The sequence below is a fragment of the Hylobates moloch genome, unplaced genomic scaffold (assembly GCF_009828535.3).
Source record: "Hylobates moloch isolate HMO894 unplaced genomic scaffold, HMol_V3 SCAFFOLD_1, whole genome shotgun sequence".
Lineage (NCBI taxonomy): Eukaryota > Metazoa > Chordata > Mammalia > Primates > Hylobatidae > Hylobates > Hylobates moloch.
The window spans coordinates 61,633,963-61,650,544 of record NW_026652276.1 but is presented as its reverse complement, the minus strand read 5'-3'; the positions used below and the strand labels follow the sequence as shown (position 1 = coordinate 61,650,544).

Here is a 16,582-nt window from a genome sequence, read left to right as displayed (position 1 = left end):
CATGAACTGGGCTGGGTTTTTTATATTTGATGAAAAAGAGTCTAAATGCTAACTGATTTGGGAGAGTTCGGATAAAGAAAAAGGAGCATTAACCTTGACTATGCCTTTAGCTTCAGCCACCTTTTTAAGAGGAAATTGCTGGGCAGCTGGGGGGAGGGCTACTCAGGGAATGAAACTGTAAACCGGACCAGGTGTGAGGAGGGGAAGTGATAAAAAGATTATAGGGTGGATGAGTAGAGGCTGAGGAAGAATTGGGACTTAGTTCGGCCTGGTGACGAGCAGCCTGAGGAGGAGGGGGATAGGTCAGATGGGTCTGTAGATAAGGAAGACTGGAAAGACTCAGCGACGCTTGGGGTTGGGACTGAGGGGACGGGTGGGAGGAAAAGAAGGAGGATTTGGGAGGAATCGCATTGGGAACAGAGACTAGAGAGGGACCGATGTGTAAAAGAATGCCTGGACATCAGGCATCTCAGACCATTTGCCCATTTTATGACAAGAATTATTTAGATCTTGTAGGATGGAAAAATTGAAAGTGCCATTTTCCGGCTATTTGGAACTACTGTCAAGTTTGTATTGGGGTCAAGCGGCATTGCAGAAGAAAATAAGATGCTTAGATTTTAGGTCAGGTGAGAGTTGAAGAGGTTTTAAGTTCTTAAGAACACAGGCTAAGGGAGAAGGAGGAATGGAGGGTGGAAGTTTGCTCATAGTGAAGGAGGCAAGCCCAGAGAAAAGAGAGAGTAGAGACATGGAGGGAAGGGGTTTGGGGGTTCTTACCCTTCAGAAAAGCGGGAAAGGGGTTGGGGCACAGAGATACAAGGTCGGGGTGTGGAAATAAGGGATTGGGGTGCAGAGATATAAGAAGTTGGGGTACTTGCCCCTCTAGAAAAGTGGGACTTGCTGCTAAGAGTGAAGGAGAAGGGGTTGGGGGTTTCTTGCCCCCCCCAGAAAGGTGAAGAAGGGGTAGAGACACAGAGAGAAGGGGTTGGGATACTTGCCCCTTCCCCAGAAAAGCGGGACTTGCTGCTAAGAGTGAAGGAGAAGGGGTTGGGGGTTTCTTGCCCCCCAGAAAGGTGAAGAAGGGGTAGAGACACGGAGAGAAGGGGTTGGGGTACTTGCCCCTTCCCCAGAAAAGCGGGACTTGCCGCTAAGGGTGAAGGACCAAGGCAGGTGTCTCTGTGTGGTCTGACACCTCTGAAACCTGGGTGAATAATCAGAGAGGCGTCCCTGCAATGATTAAACACCAAGGGAAGGCTGCCTTCCCTAGTCCGTGACCAGAGCCAGAGTTTTGGGTCCACAGATAAAACTTGTCTCCTTTATCTCTACCAGAAAATGAAAGGAATTGAAATTAAGAGAAGGGAGAGATTGAAGTGTGGCGCCAAGATTGAAAGGAAAAAGAGATTGAGGGATAGTGAGGGAGGTTGGAGAAGAGAGTAAAAAGAGGCCGCTTACCGGATTTAAAATCGGTGAGATGTTCCTTGGGCTGGTGGGTCTGAGGACCTGAGGTCATAGGTAGATCTTTTTCATGGAGCAAAGAACAGGGGATTGATCTCCCAAGGGAGGTCCCCCGATCCGAGTCATGGCACCAAATTTCATGTGCGTCCGTCCGTATGAAGAGACCACCAAACAGGCTTTGTGTGAGCAACATGGCTGTTTATTTCACCTGGGTGCTAAATGTTATTTCCTATTCAGAATATTGGTACTTGCTTTTTCCCTCTGACTGGAATACATTTTTTTCCCTCATCTAGCATGGCTGACTCCTTCTCAATCTTGAGGTCTTAACTCAAGTGTCATCCCCTCATGAAGGCTTTTCCTGACCCCTGTTCCCACTCAAATAGGAGCCCCTAATTACCCTGTATTACATGACTTTGCTTACTCCCTTTACAGAACCTACCACACTAGATAATATTTTTCATTGTCTTCCCATGCCTCAACATGAGCTCAAGGAGAATAGGTTCCTTGTCTGCCTTGCTCACTGCTGTACTGCAGTTTTACATTATTGTCTGGCCCCCAATAATTAATTTGTTCAATGGATTTGTTTTACTAGGCCCCTATGCCAGGATTCGAACTTGGGTTTATTATGACCCCAGAATTTAAGCTCTTAAATACCCTGCTTGGCTAACATTTCATCTAAAGCAAGTGACAGGAGATAGGAGATGACAACAGTTGGCATCAGTCAGGGAAGATTTCCTGGAGAAGATGTGAAAGATTTGGATACAGGTAGAAACTTAAGAATATTTTAGGCCAAGTGAACACACAGAACTAGAAATAGGCTGGATTTATGAGGTAGATGACTAGAAAATCTTAATTATAAGGTTAATTGTAATTATAATGGAACTAATATTGAACAGTCACAACATAGCCTTTTGGTGGAAAAATTTAATTCAATCCTATTTTCTCCCAGATTCCATGCCAAATTTAAGTTACTTTGGGAGATGATGAGTTCACATGTACATTTACACATATCAATGGCAAAGCTACAACCTTCAAACTCAGGTTCAGCATCTGTTATAGGAGGTGAGATAAGGGCTGCTGGTTGCAACCCACTAATGACTGAAAGTTGTTTAGAACCCAAAACTCAGAAACTGGGCATCCTCCTCTCTATTTATTTTGCTTTGAGCTATGCCAGAATATTCAGCATGGCTGATCCTAGTGGAAAGAGCAATGGAACTGGGTGGAGGAAGGAGGTGGCAGAGAAAAGGTTGTACAAACAAAATATTTTCACTTTGTAAATAAAGTGATTTAAGCATTTTCTAAAATGTTACTGCTTCTATATTTTTCATCTTGTTTCCCAGAACATGTCACTTTCATTTTGAAGTCTAGTGTTGTTAAATAGGAAAGCCTAATTGATATACAGAAAGAAGTATTAGTCACCTCACCCAAATGCCTGGGACAATATCCTTAGCTATACAAGTTATGACTCACAGATGAAGCTGAGGGCCAACAATAAACTAAAACTCTTACTCAGAGATAATGAAGCATGAAATGACACTTTAGAATTAAAACTACATTGAGAGAAAATGCCTTTCCAAAGTGCCAAAAAAAAAAAAGGGTTGAAATGTTGAATCAAACTATATAGGGTACATTTTCACAGGTTACTAAACAATATATATTATGCTGTGTAGAGAGGTTATTTTTCTTCCAAATTATATTAGTCTTTTTCTCAAATGTTACAATATTTTCTAATAGTTTTTTATGAAAACAATTGAATGATAGGTTTGAATTAAAATCATTTTTTTAGAAAAAAAATGCATCTGGGCCTGGAATTTTAGAACATCATTTTGTTATTGTTATCCAATTCAAATATATGTTCCTCTAGCTACCCTCATAAAATATTTTAGACTTCTCTGCTTCTTGGTGTGTCATGTGTATGTAGGTCCTTTGAATTTATTTATTTACTTTCCAATCCATAACCTAAAACTTCAACTATTCCACAACTTTCTCCAAATATTAAAGAAATATGGGCCAGGCATGGTAGCTCATGCCTGTAATCCCAGCACTTTGGGAGGCCAAAGTGGGCAGATCATGAGGTCAGGATATCGAGACCATCCTGGCCTACATGGTGAAATCCTGTCTCTACTAAAAATACAAAAATTATCTGGACATGGTGGTGCATGCCTGTAATCCCAGCTACTCGGGAGGCTGAGGCAGGAGAATCGCTTGAACCAGAGAGTCAGAGGTTGCAGTGAGCCGAGATTGCACCACCACACTCCAGCCTGGCAACAGAGCGAGACTCCATCTCACAAACAAAACAAAACAAGAAATATGTTCATGATCTATTAAGTAAATAATTTATACATACAAAGCGCAAAGGAACTATCCATGGCTCTCTGCTTTTAAGGGTTATTAAAGAAAGAAGAAAAATGTTTATTCAAATATTTTATTTAATTCTTAGATACATCATGTCTACAAACTAATTTCATTCTTATTCTTGATTTTGCTGTTATACTTATATTAAAATGCATGTATTCATTCATGATATTTGCTGATTTTTTAAATTGCATGAGAATAATGCATTTGTGTAGTGGGATGCAAAAAATTAATAGTGATTTTATTTTTCTTCCTAAATAACAGGAAATGTTTCCAATTATTTTTTAAAGCAGGACATTTGGTAAAGATAATGTTGCTATAGCAACTTTAGAACAAGGCTTAATTTGGGCCACAATGAGTGCACCCACTTGTTTTAAATTCATCATTCAGTCTAATCTAGCATTTACATGTACAGCTTCATTTACAAACAACTGCAGCAGAAGAGGCTATGTGGAAAGTGCTTTTGGGATAATGTGGCTCAAATTTCCACTTGCATTCATGGCATTTATTAAGAGCCTATATCACAGTACCGAATGTTCTAATGTTGATTAAGAAAAAGATAAAACCTTACTTCAATTTTACTCAAGATTAAGAGTTGTGAAAATCAATTTGCTCTTGACAGGTCCGTGAAAATATTTTAACACTAAAATACTCCTTACTTTCTAGTTTTAATCCTTACAAAGTGTTGGAATGGAAACATTTATTGCATTTGTCTGAGGAAAGATAGTTTAGCTTAGTCTGCATTAGCTTATTTCCACCGAAAGAATACTGTGTACCTGTAAGACTCTTAACCAGTATTGTGTCACTTAACAATGGGAATACATTTTGAGAAGTGCATTCTTGGGTGATTTCATCATTGTGCAAACATCATAGAGTGTACTTACACAAACCTAGATGGTACAGCCTACTACACCTATGCTATAATATTATGGAGTCACCATCGTATATGTAGTGTGTCATTGACAGGAATGCCATTATATGACTCATGACTGCATATTTAGGATTAAGATGATTTCAAATGGGGATACATGGGATTTCCCAATTGCTATGGTTTTGTGTCCCCTCTGAAATTCATGTTGAAAGTGGATCCCCATTGTACTGGTATTAAGAGGCAGGGCCTTCGGGGGATGTGATTGTATTACGAGGACTCCAGTCTCATGCATGGAATTAGCGCCCTTATGAAAGGGCTTAGGTTGAATGGAACACCCTGTTGGTCTTCTGTCCCTTCTGTCACCTAAGGACACAGTGTTCCTCAACTCCAGAGAATGCAACAACAAGGTGTCAACTTGAAAGCAGAGAGAAAGCGAGAAAGCAGAGAGAAAAAGAGAAAGCAGAGAGCAGCCCTCAGCAGACACCAATCCTACCAGCACCTTGATCTTAGACTTCTCAGCCTTCAGAACCATGACAAATAAATTTCTGCACTTTATAAATTACCCACTCTCAGGTATTCTGTTATAGCAGCACAAATGGACTAAGACAGAAATCAGTGCCAGAGAATAGGGGTGTTGCTATAACAAATACCTAAAAATGTGCAAGCAGCTTTGAAACTGGCTAACTGGTAGAGACTGGAAGGGCTTGGTGGTGCAGGCTAGAAAAAGTCTAGATTGCCATGAACAGAGCATTAAGGGCAATTCTAGTGAAGCCTCAGGAAAGGAGATCTGTAGAGAACATGTCAGTCTCAGAGATTATCTCAATGGCTATAAACTGAATGTTGGTAGAAATATGGACAGTAAAGGCCATTCTGAGACGTTCTTAGACATAAATGAGGAATATCTTACCGGAAACTGGAGGAAAAGCCATCCTCATTACAAACTGATAAAGAACTTTGTTGACATGTCTCTGTGTCTTATTCCTTCTTACAAGAAGAATTTAAGAGAAATGAACTAGGATATTTAAAGGTATAAATCTCTAAGAAAAGTGTTTATGGTGATGCGTGGCTTCTCTTAACTACTTATAGTAAAATTTGGGAGGAGAGAAATGAGTTAAAGCCAGAATTTATATCAAAAGAGAAGAATAACATAAAGATTTGGAAAATTCTCAGCCTGGCCAGATTGTACAGAATGCAAAGTTGTGTTCAATAGAGAACACCAAGGGTGTGCCAGGAAATTTTGTAAAGGAGATTAGATGATATGCATCTAGACAAAGAAAAAATGACCCCAAAGGCATTTCATAGGTCTTTGAAGCTGCCACCTCCATTACAGGCCCAGAGTGCCAGGGCCTTTTAGGGCAGAATGGTTTCCAGGGAGGGATCCAGGCTACCTGTGGAAACTTTGGGCTTGCTGCCCAGGGCCACCTCAAGTTTCCACTCCCTGCATTCCAGTGCAGCACTCCTTGGCCACCCTAGCTATGGTTCAAGCAGGTGCAGATACGGCTCAGGCTGCCACTTCAGAAGGTAGAAGCTGCAAACTTCGGCAGTATCCACATGGTGCAACCTCTGCATGCATGCAGACTGCATGAGCTGTGGAGTCATGGCTACCACCACCTAGATTTTAAAAGATGCCTCAGAGAGGCTCAGGGCCTGGCCAGGGAACTGCTGCATGGTTGAGGCTGCCACAGAGACTTTCCAGTGCAGCAACACCTAATGGAGCTGTGGGAGCAAGCTGTTCTTGAGACCCCCTAACTATAGAGCCACCTGTGTATAGTTCCAGCCTGGGAAAGCTGCAGGCATGGAGCTTCAATGCGTGAGAGCTGAAGTTGGGGCTACACCCAGCAAATCAATGTTGGTGGAGCTGCCTGAGATCCTGGGGGCCCATCCCCTGTTTCAGTGTTTCTGGAAGGCAGGACATGGAGTCAAAGAAGATTATTCTCAAGCCTTAGGATTGAGTGTTGTTTGCATGGTTGGGTTTTAGATTTACTTGGGACCTGTTACTCATTTCTTCTTTCCTATTACTCCCTTTTGGAATGGAATAATCTATTGTAGGCCTGTCCCACAATTGTATTTTGGAAATACATAACTTGTTTCATCTTACACATTCACAGCTGGAGAGAAATTTGCCTCAGGATGAATTTTACCTTGAGTCCCACCCATATCTGATTTAGATAGACTCTGGGCTTTAGACTTTTGAGTTGGTGCTGGAATGAGTTAAGATTCTGGGGTCTATTGGGATGGAATGAATGTATTTTGCATGTAAGAAGGACATAAATTTGGGGGCAGGAGGGAAGGAATGCTATGGTTTGAATGTGTCCCCTCTAAAATTCATGTTGAAACTTAATTCTCATCATGGTAGTATTAAGTAGTGGATCTTTTGGGGGAAATGATTAAATCATGAAATCTCCACTCTCATGAATGAATCAGTGTCTTTTTAAAGGACCTGAAGGAAGTAGCTTAGGCCTTTTTTGCTTTTCCTCTCTTCCACCATGTGAGGACACAGCATTCATCCCTTTTTGTCCTTCTATCCCTCCCCCCATGTGAGGACACCTTAATGGTGCCATCAATGAAAAACAAGCCCTCACCAGACACTGAACCTGCCAGTGACTTGATCTTGGACTTCTCAGCCTCCAGACCTGTAAGAAACATGCTTCTATTAGTTATAAATTTCCCAGTCTAAGGTATTTTGTTAGAGTAGCACAAACAGACTAAGATGCCAATTATACAAAAGCACGCAAAACGTTCTCTGGTGTTCAGGTTTCACTCTCATAAAGGCTGAACTCTTTAACTTACTATTGTAGGAGAGATTCAGTCTGCTACTACTGACGTATTGCCTTTAAGGCAGCAAATATCTTCACGCACTCTTTTACCTCTGCCTAAAATTTGTTCCCTGCCCCTCTTACTAAGATTTAACACAAATGTTAGGTCTTCTAACAAGTCTTCCCTGAACTGCAGTTCTCTTTCTCAAGAGAACCAGGCCTAGACCGGACTCTGCTGTTTCAAATACTTATTTGCATATCTGCCTCACTACTAAACAGACAGTTCTATAAGAAGCACATTCTTTAACTTGGAGTTTCCTTCTCCAAAAACCTAAGCAGTATCTGGTAAGTAGCAGGTGCTACATACAAATTTGAAAACAAAACAAAACATGTGTTTCAATTAATCAACACATAGCTATTGAAGAGCTATCATGAACCGTAATAAATGTTATGAACTTACCATTTGTATTTGGGCCATTAAAGTGTATCTATGTATTATCTCTTGAAATGACACCTAAGTATATAAGAGTACAAAGCAATAAATGTCATCTGTAAAATAACTAAAACCAACAAGAAGAATAATAAGCTATAGAATAATTTAAGAGCTGGTCTGCTGGGGAGAGCAGAGGCTATTTCAAGGAAAGAAGATTTTAGCTAAACCATAAGTATAATTAGGAACTGAGGAGGTAGCCAAAGGGTGTGGAAAGATTTATCAGAGAACAGCAAAAGCAAAGAGCAATGGAAGCAAGATCATTGATCCTGGGATAATCAGTACACAAATGTGGCTGGGTCTAAAGCTCCCTCAAGGAGAGGGGATTCCTTACATTCCAGAAGAGTGATTAAGACCAAACACCTTTTAAAAAGGCTGTGAAAATTATGAAAAGGTTTTAAATTATGCACCACAAGGTTCTCGTGTACAGAGCTAGAATTGGTTTAATATTTACTATTAGCTATTACTTTCCCCTCAGAACATTTTAAAAAACAACAATAAATAAAAGAGCTATAACAAAGTAAAATATGAAATGGCAAACTCTTTCTCAAATGCACTGTTTTCCCTCATAAGACTATATTTGGTAAACATTTCAGACAATATAGAAATGTAATAAAACAGTATATTTTAGGAAAAGGTAAATTTAGTTGACATCTCATTTGCCCTAACTGCTAGCTCCAGACTTTTAATCTCATTTTTAAAATATTTTCATTGATATGATAAAAATGCTTAAAACACACACACACAAATTACTATTTATATAAAAGTGAATTGAGCTATTGACAGAGATTTGAAGATATCTTCATGGTTCAAGAAAATTACAGAGGGAGGCTCTTAGATTTTGTATTATTAATATGTAAGTATGATATCCAAGAAAATATATTTTCTAGAATAAAAAGAATAGGCTATTGATATACTTGATCTAAAATAGTCATTATGAATACTTCATAGCAAGTTTTAGCTTAAAAGAAATCATTGAGAGAAAAAAGTGTGGGAGGCTGTAAATTTAATTCAATGAGAGGTCAAGACATGTAACTTCACATAAAAGACTAATTCTTGGGAGAAACATTAAATAAACATTATGTGGGAGTCAACTACTACAGTGAATGAAGACTGGATTTAGAGAACGGTAAGGAACACAGGTGGAGATTTGATAAATGGAATAAATACAAAACCCTAATGTTTAACCATGAAATCAGTGATCTGAGAGGCTGAAACACCCTATGACAGGTATGAAAAGCATAAATGAAAGAGCATAAAAAGCCATATACCAAATTAACAAAATATTATGATTCAGGATCAAAAATAGCTAGTCGATAGCTAGGAATAAGAAAAATAAGGGAACTTGGCTTTAATAACATGATATTAATAGAAAATGGAAAGAATAATTCTATACTCTTGTCTCTGAAGAGCATTGAGGATTAATAAGATAATACATGCTTACTCGATACAAAAGCAAGGTGATGAAGCTTCAATGGGACAATATTTTTATAAATTAAAAAATTCGGTTTTTCTGAACATGAAAAACTCTAAGCTTGGAATTTTCCCATACTAGAGCTCTAGCAAAACAGTGTTGCTGCTATTTCAGGGGCTGACATAGTTTGGGTGTTTAGCCCCTCCAAATCTTATGTTGAAATTTAATCTCCAGTGTTGGAGGTGGGCCTGGTGGGAGGTATTTGTGTCATGGGGATGGATCCCTCATGAAAGACTTGGTGCCATCCTTGTGGTAATGAGTGTACACTCTCTCTAATAGTTCCCATGAGCACTGATTTTTAAAAAGAGACTGGCACCCTCTCCTCTCTCTCTTCCTTCATCTCTTCCCATGGGATGGCTGCTTCCCTTCACCTTCCACCGTGAGTGGAAACTTCCTGAAGCCCTCATCAGAAACAGATGCTGGCACCATGCTTCTTTTACGTACACCCTGCAGAACCATAAGCCAAATAAAACTTTTTTCCTTATAAATTACCCAGCCTCAGGTATCCCTTTATAGCAATGCAAACGTACTTAGATAGGGGCTTACACTTCTGTTTTAAAAAAAAAAAATCAGAATGTTCCCTTAACTATAGTAGTTAGTATCCTTGTTTTCATTTCTTTTTAGCTCTACCGAGAATATATGCTGCCTCATTTTTCTGAATATCGATTATCTTACATCTCTTAGAGTCATTAATTCAAGCCCTAGCCTCATCTATAATAGAGTGGCATATATAGAACATATAATAACAGTATGTGATGCATGAATTTATATACCAATTACCATAGTCTAAGCACCACACAAACATGTTAAATGTTAACATCTTACATGTGTTCAATACAATACTTTCTGTGACTTTAAAGTGCTTGTCCTATTTATCAATTTATTGCCACTCAGTTCCAAATCTATTCTTAATTCCTTGTTCTGCAAAATTAGAGCTGAACCATTTAAATATTTTTGTCTTTCCACAATGGCACAAGGTTAAGCTTGGCTGGCAGACACTGTTTGTAGGGACACTGAAGGAGGAAGGAGTGTTTCTCTCCTGGGTCTGGTGTGCTCCTCTGGTCGGGCACCTGCCCCGAGGGCATCTTTTCCAGCTCTGCCTCCTAGGACACATAGCAGCTAGCAGCCCTGGTGGCCAAAAATTTTCCCCAACACCCCATCAGATAACTTCATAGCCAGGTGTTACTGACAAACCATCTCCCTATGGATAGCGCCCCTTGGCACCTTCTTGAGCCACCTTGCAGCAAGCTAATTCTACTGGCTTTTCCATGGGTGGTCTAGCTCAGCCCTAAGGAGATGGCTGCTTCTCATTAACTGCCACTGCCTCCTTACTGCTTACCAGCTAATCCTCTGTCACCCTCAGTCCCCTATAGAAGATAATTCTTTATATTAAACTTATTTTGTTCAAATAACTGCGGGGTTTCTGTCTCCTGCTTGGAGCCTGACAGGCACAGTGCTTTTATGAGGTAGCAATTGGTAAGCCCATTTTACCCATAGAAAACAGACTAAGACAGTAACTTCCCAATGTCATATGGCTAATAAATGAAATAATTGAGATTTGAACCTTGTTTTTTTTTAACTTCATAACTCAAGTATTCAACCATATTTATGACCAGGTATAATTAAAAACAGATACACCTTTATACTCAGAAGTGTCCCAGTTTGTTTGATAAATTATATTATTATCCTGGTTATATTACACTATTTCTCATTTTGTTTAAACCCAGTAGTTTTCACTTGTTACCTCATATGACTATAAGACTATAATCTGGATTTGTTACCTGAAAAAAACTGGGTTCATTCCGCTGGCGAGTGACAAATGGCTCCATAAGAAGGCAGGTTTTGATCAATAGGCATTTTATTATTCGTCACAACTAAGGAGGACCTGGAGTATTTTCCAAAGCAGTGTCACTCCAAGGGAAAATGATAGATGGGTGTCATGGGGCCATGGAGAGGGGTGAGGGTGTGTTGTTGCATGTAGGGGAGGGGTCCCAGGGGTGCAGATTCAGTGAGTCATTATGCCCGCACATAGGTCACAGGTTATGGTAATAAAGCTATAGCTCCTTCCAAGGTGGAGACTTTAGCATGATAATGAGTAGAGTTCACACAGTTTCATCTGTAAGTTGCTGGGGTCTGTCAGGAGCTGGTTCCAGCCAACTAGGTGACTACACTCCATACAGGGTTTAGGGAAAAAGACGGCTGCAAGACAGGAGGCTGTAAAACAGGTGGATTGTTCGAGTTGATTAAATTCCTATAGTCCCTGAAGACACCCCACCACCCCACCCCATCTGCTTATAATTTTACTATCAGCACTTCTGACACCAAATTTGTGGGGGTTTCCCTCACACCAACAATCAAATCCCCAAGTGTCTGGATACCAGTTGGGCATCCTAATTTAATTCCTTCTTAACAAAATACCTGTAGTTAGCATCAGATCCCAGGGGTTAAGGGCTCAGTTCCACAAGACTGCCTCCACTTGAAAGTCAGCCACAAGTCTTGGGTGCTGAAGGTTCCCACACTTCTGTTTCACTTGTTTACAAAGACAGAGATTTCCATAACGCTATCCTCAAGTTTCAATAATTTGCAAGAATGGCTCATCAAACTCAGAGAAACAGTTGATTTACTATTGCTGGCTTACCATAATGAATGCAATTCAGTAACAGCCAAATGAAAGAGATGTGCGGGACAAGGTGTAGGAGAAAGAAGCTCAGAGTTTCCATGCCCTCTCTTGGCATGCTGCCTCCCAGCATTCCCATTTTCTCACCAAACCAGCCACTCTCCGAACCTCAGAGTTTAGGGATTTTGAATGGAAGTTTTATTTTGCAAGCATAAATGATTAAATCACTTGCCATTGGCTATTGATTCAATCTCTGAAGGTCTGGGTGTGGGTCTGGAAGTTCTAATCCTCTAATCATGCCTTGGTCGTTCTGGGGACCAGCCCCCCTCCTGAAGCTATCGAGGAACCGCCAGTCATCTCCTTAACATACAAAAAAATATACTCATCATTCTGGAGATTTCAAGAGTCTTATAAACTCTTGTGTCAGGAACCAAGAGCTAAAACCAAATACTATGACAAAAGATACTCCTATCACTGAAGAAGCTGCAAGGGTTTGGGGAGCTCCCTGTCAGAAGCTGAGGATGAAGACCAAATACACATTTCTGATTATATTACAATATCATACCTTGTGCTGCAAATGGGAATGGAGCTCATGCATGTGTCATGCTCTCTTGTCCAGCTCCTTTAATTCCCCTCTCTCACAGTCTGGGAAGCATATTCCAGGACAAGTGAGAGAGATGTTAATATGAAGATAAATTTGAATCAACTCTAGTGTATTCTAAAGACAATCTTCTACAAATTTTTGTACTTTGTCTACCATCAGTAGTTAATGACTTATGACACTTACAGTTGATTGTGACATATGTACTGATAAAACTGGTCATTCTAACCCATTCACAAAGAAAACAATCTCATTTGTAAGCTAAAGCTTCACAATTGCTTTACCTAGGGAGTTGAGTCCAATCTCCCTCCTCCATCGCAAGACCCCATTCCAGTGATCCCTTTACCTATCACTATGGCCCCCACAAGATTAAAGTTTGCCTTACCATCTTTAAAAAAATGTCTTTACATAACATGCAATTTATTATATATAATATATAAAAATTATCAACATCCAATTAATTTTTTGTGTGTAAAGTCATTTTTTATTAATATACTTTAAAAGGTTTGACTTATTCCGAGTGACAAGTTGCATCTCAAGAAGTACAATTGCTTTGATGCTTTACCACTATCAAAATATCTTGAATATTAATTTTTACATGTAAATAGCTCATGTAGAGTTTTCTAGATATCAAAAACATGCATACAATGGTACATCTCACTGAGAATATCCTATACTAAATGAAAAGTAAATTAAAAGTTAAAGATTTGGGGACCTGCTTCAGGAAAGAAAAGAAAAACTGTTAGGGAACTTGACTTTATATCTTCAGATAAACTACTAATTTTTTTCCCCAATAGGCCAGAAATAAAGCTTCCTTGTTAATATGCTGAGAGTTTCTAAAGCTTTCCTAGGGTTATAAAATGCAGTTTCTTCTAGGTTTTACATCTGATGACAAGGATTTAAGCAAGGAGTTATAGTTCTCTTCCACAAAGTTTTGAAACAAAAATACCCAGGAGAGCAATTGAGTGTTTGGTTATTTGGGAATGAGACATTGTGGCATGGTAGAGGCACAATAGCCAAATAACAAATACATTTGCTGAGTAGACAGATGCATAATATTCCTTCGTGCAAGCATTGTCTGCAGTTACCCAATATACTTATATCAATATTATATAACCTAAGCATCTAAAATATGCAAGGCATTCATAATCTGAGACTCCCATTTGGAGTTAGGAATAGCATGTTGAGAATCCAACTTGGTTACCTTAAGGAATGTGTGGCCCACATGTTTGATTGGGAACAAAAGGACTTACACTAGGCCTTGATTCACCCAGCATCTATCCTAGGGCTAACAGCTGTGACCTGTCACTCTTCTGAGGTTTTGCCATCGGCTTCTCCATGGAGCTTTGGCTTACATGAGCCACAGCATCAGCTTGTGACATACTAGTGGGGCCTGCCTCCCTTAAGATATTTAATATCTATCACAGAGGCACCAAGTGCCAGACAGCCAAAGAATACTAATGAGTGCTGTAAAAGCAAGTTTAGGAAAGATGACAGAAATTGTTTGCAGACGGCTTAAAGTGGATATTGTCCTAACTGCTCATATGGGTCTCATTTGACTGCTTCCAGAAATAAGATATTATTCATATGATTATTTGATATCATTTGTCAATTTGGTTTCTCTCCAGATATTGTAGACATTCCAGATAGTCCAGATATTCCCTACTCTTTTCTAGAATCACAAAACGGTTGGTTGGTAGGATTGGCTATTTCTTGAATGCTTATCAAGGCATCTCTAGTTCTCAAGGTCCAGTTCTCAACTGAAATATGTATTTGAAAAATACTTTTCATGTTTCTCCTTAGTGAATATTTGGGCTGATTATAATATAAAAAGTCTACCTCTATGATTATGAAACCACATTTTAGAAATATGTTTTTAAACAAGGGTCATTATATGCCCTTAATAAAAATAAGTATGTATGTAGTCAAAATATATGTTCCCCTTATATTTGTTTCTGGTAGAATGTTTCTTCATAGATATCTTTGCATATTTACGGCCACAAATTGCAATAAAAAAATTAAGAGAAAATAGGCAAGCCATTCTATAGATTGTATAGAAAATGATAAATTTAAAATCATACAAGAGCTACTGAATTTATTCAAGGAAGAGGAAAGGTATGATAATAAAACTTTAGCTTCATTTATTTTTTTTTTCCAGAGTCTTGTTCTGTCATCTAGGCTGGAGTGCGGTGGCACGATCTTGGCTCACTGCAACCTCCACCTCCCAGGTTCCCAAGCAATTTCCTGCCTCAGCCTTCTGAGTAGCTGGGACTACAGATGACTGCCACCACTCCTGGCTAATTTTTTGTATTTTTAATAGAGACGGGCTTTTGCCATGTTGGCCAGGCCGGTTTTGAACACCTAACCTTAAGCTATCCACCCACTTCAGCTTCCCAAAGTGCTGGGATTACAGGCATGAGCCACTGCACATGGCCTGAGTTTGATTTTTGACAAAAGCTATAAGCCTTTTGTTTCTTTGTAAATTAATGAATACTTTCTTGATTGTAGAAAAACTCAGACTGGGGAAACTAGTGTGTGTCCTTCTCTTCGGCCACACTTTTACTGAGGTAACAAGAGGGTAATCCAGCCCATTTTTGGCCCCTTGGCCTGCTGCTCAGGCAGTAGCAGATTTTGCCTGCTGACTTCAGCGTCAAGGCCATTCCCAGATGCTCTAAGCCTTTTTGCTAGTAGTTGGGTACAAGGAAGGGATAAAGAAAAAAAAAAAATTAAAATGCATAATATTAATAGCTCTGAGGTGTGGCTACTTAAGCTGTTGAAAAGGCTGAAAAGGGCAACAAGCATTTGTGAGGTAATTAAAAAAAACCTTTCAGTAATTACTGGTCCCATTGCTTTAACTGTAACAAGCAAAATATTCTGCATTCCATTATATGTCTTGTGATTCATCTCATCTCCCATGAGACAGAGATTAATACTGCAGTACGAAGAAGGAAAATGTGATTACACCAGATTTTATTGTAATACCATTATCGATTTGTTGCCATAATAATGTAGATTGCACGTTGCCTTACTTCAGTAAGTTTTTATTTTTCTACATTTCCCCCTAGATATTTGAGAGCTTATATGCTGTAAAATTGCAACCTTGATTCTGCAATTGAAAAACCTATCCATTGTTCTAAAGTTACCTTTAATCTGACTATACAGGTAGTCATAAACTATCATGATAATAGAATTATACTTCTAGTACTATAAATTTTTCATCACTGGGCTCCTGTCTCAAGCGCACCTTAATATTTAAGGTATATCAAGATACACTGAGATTTTTTTACTCCATCTTAGTCATTTTTATGTGTGCGATGAAATGGATTCTGCAGCATTATAGATTTCAAACAAACGTCCAAAAAGCAATGATGCCAGCCTTCCTCACACTAACTCACTTGAAAATATAAAACATTAGCTAGTCTTATTAAAGCAAAGCAAAAAAGCTTCCAACTTTTTAGAGCTTTCTATTTTTCCGTCATTGAGTGTTATTTAAAATATACATTTCCATCTCACATTTTTGCTTGTTCCTTTGCCAGTAGTAATATTTTGTTAATACAATCCAACTTTATCAAAAATTATTACTTAATATGTGGATTCAGATGTCTTCTGAAATATTCTACTTTATGTAATAGGAACCTTCATAACACAAATGAGATTCTTTGTCCACTCTTCTACTCTCTACCTTCGCTTTCTCCCTAGATCACTTCATCTGTTGTCACGTAGGTAGTATCTGTTTACATACTACCTACATGGAGATAGTTTCCAAGTGTGTATCTCCAGTTCAAATCTTTTCTCTGAATTAAACTCCTATAGTCAGCTCTCCAGTTGACATTAGTTGTCTCAAAGATGTCTCAGACTTCACGCATTCAAAGAGCTTTATTTTATTTTATTTTATTTTTAAGAGCCAGGGTCTCTCTCTGTCACTTAGGCTGGAGTGCAGTGGTGCAATCATAGCTCACTGCAACC

General features: G+C 39.1%; 1 long non-coding RNA gene across 1 annotated transcript in view; it reads left to right on the top strand.

The window, feature by feature from the left end:
• Window positions 1-16,582, top strand: part of LOC116809510 (uncharacterized) — a 183,910-nt gene that overhangs the window by 40,091 nt on the left and 127,237 nt on the right. The window lies entirely within an intron of this gene.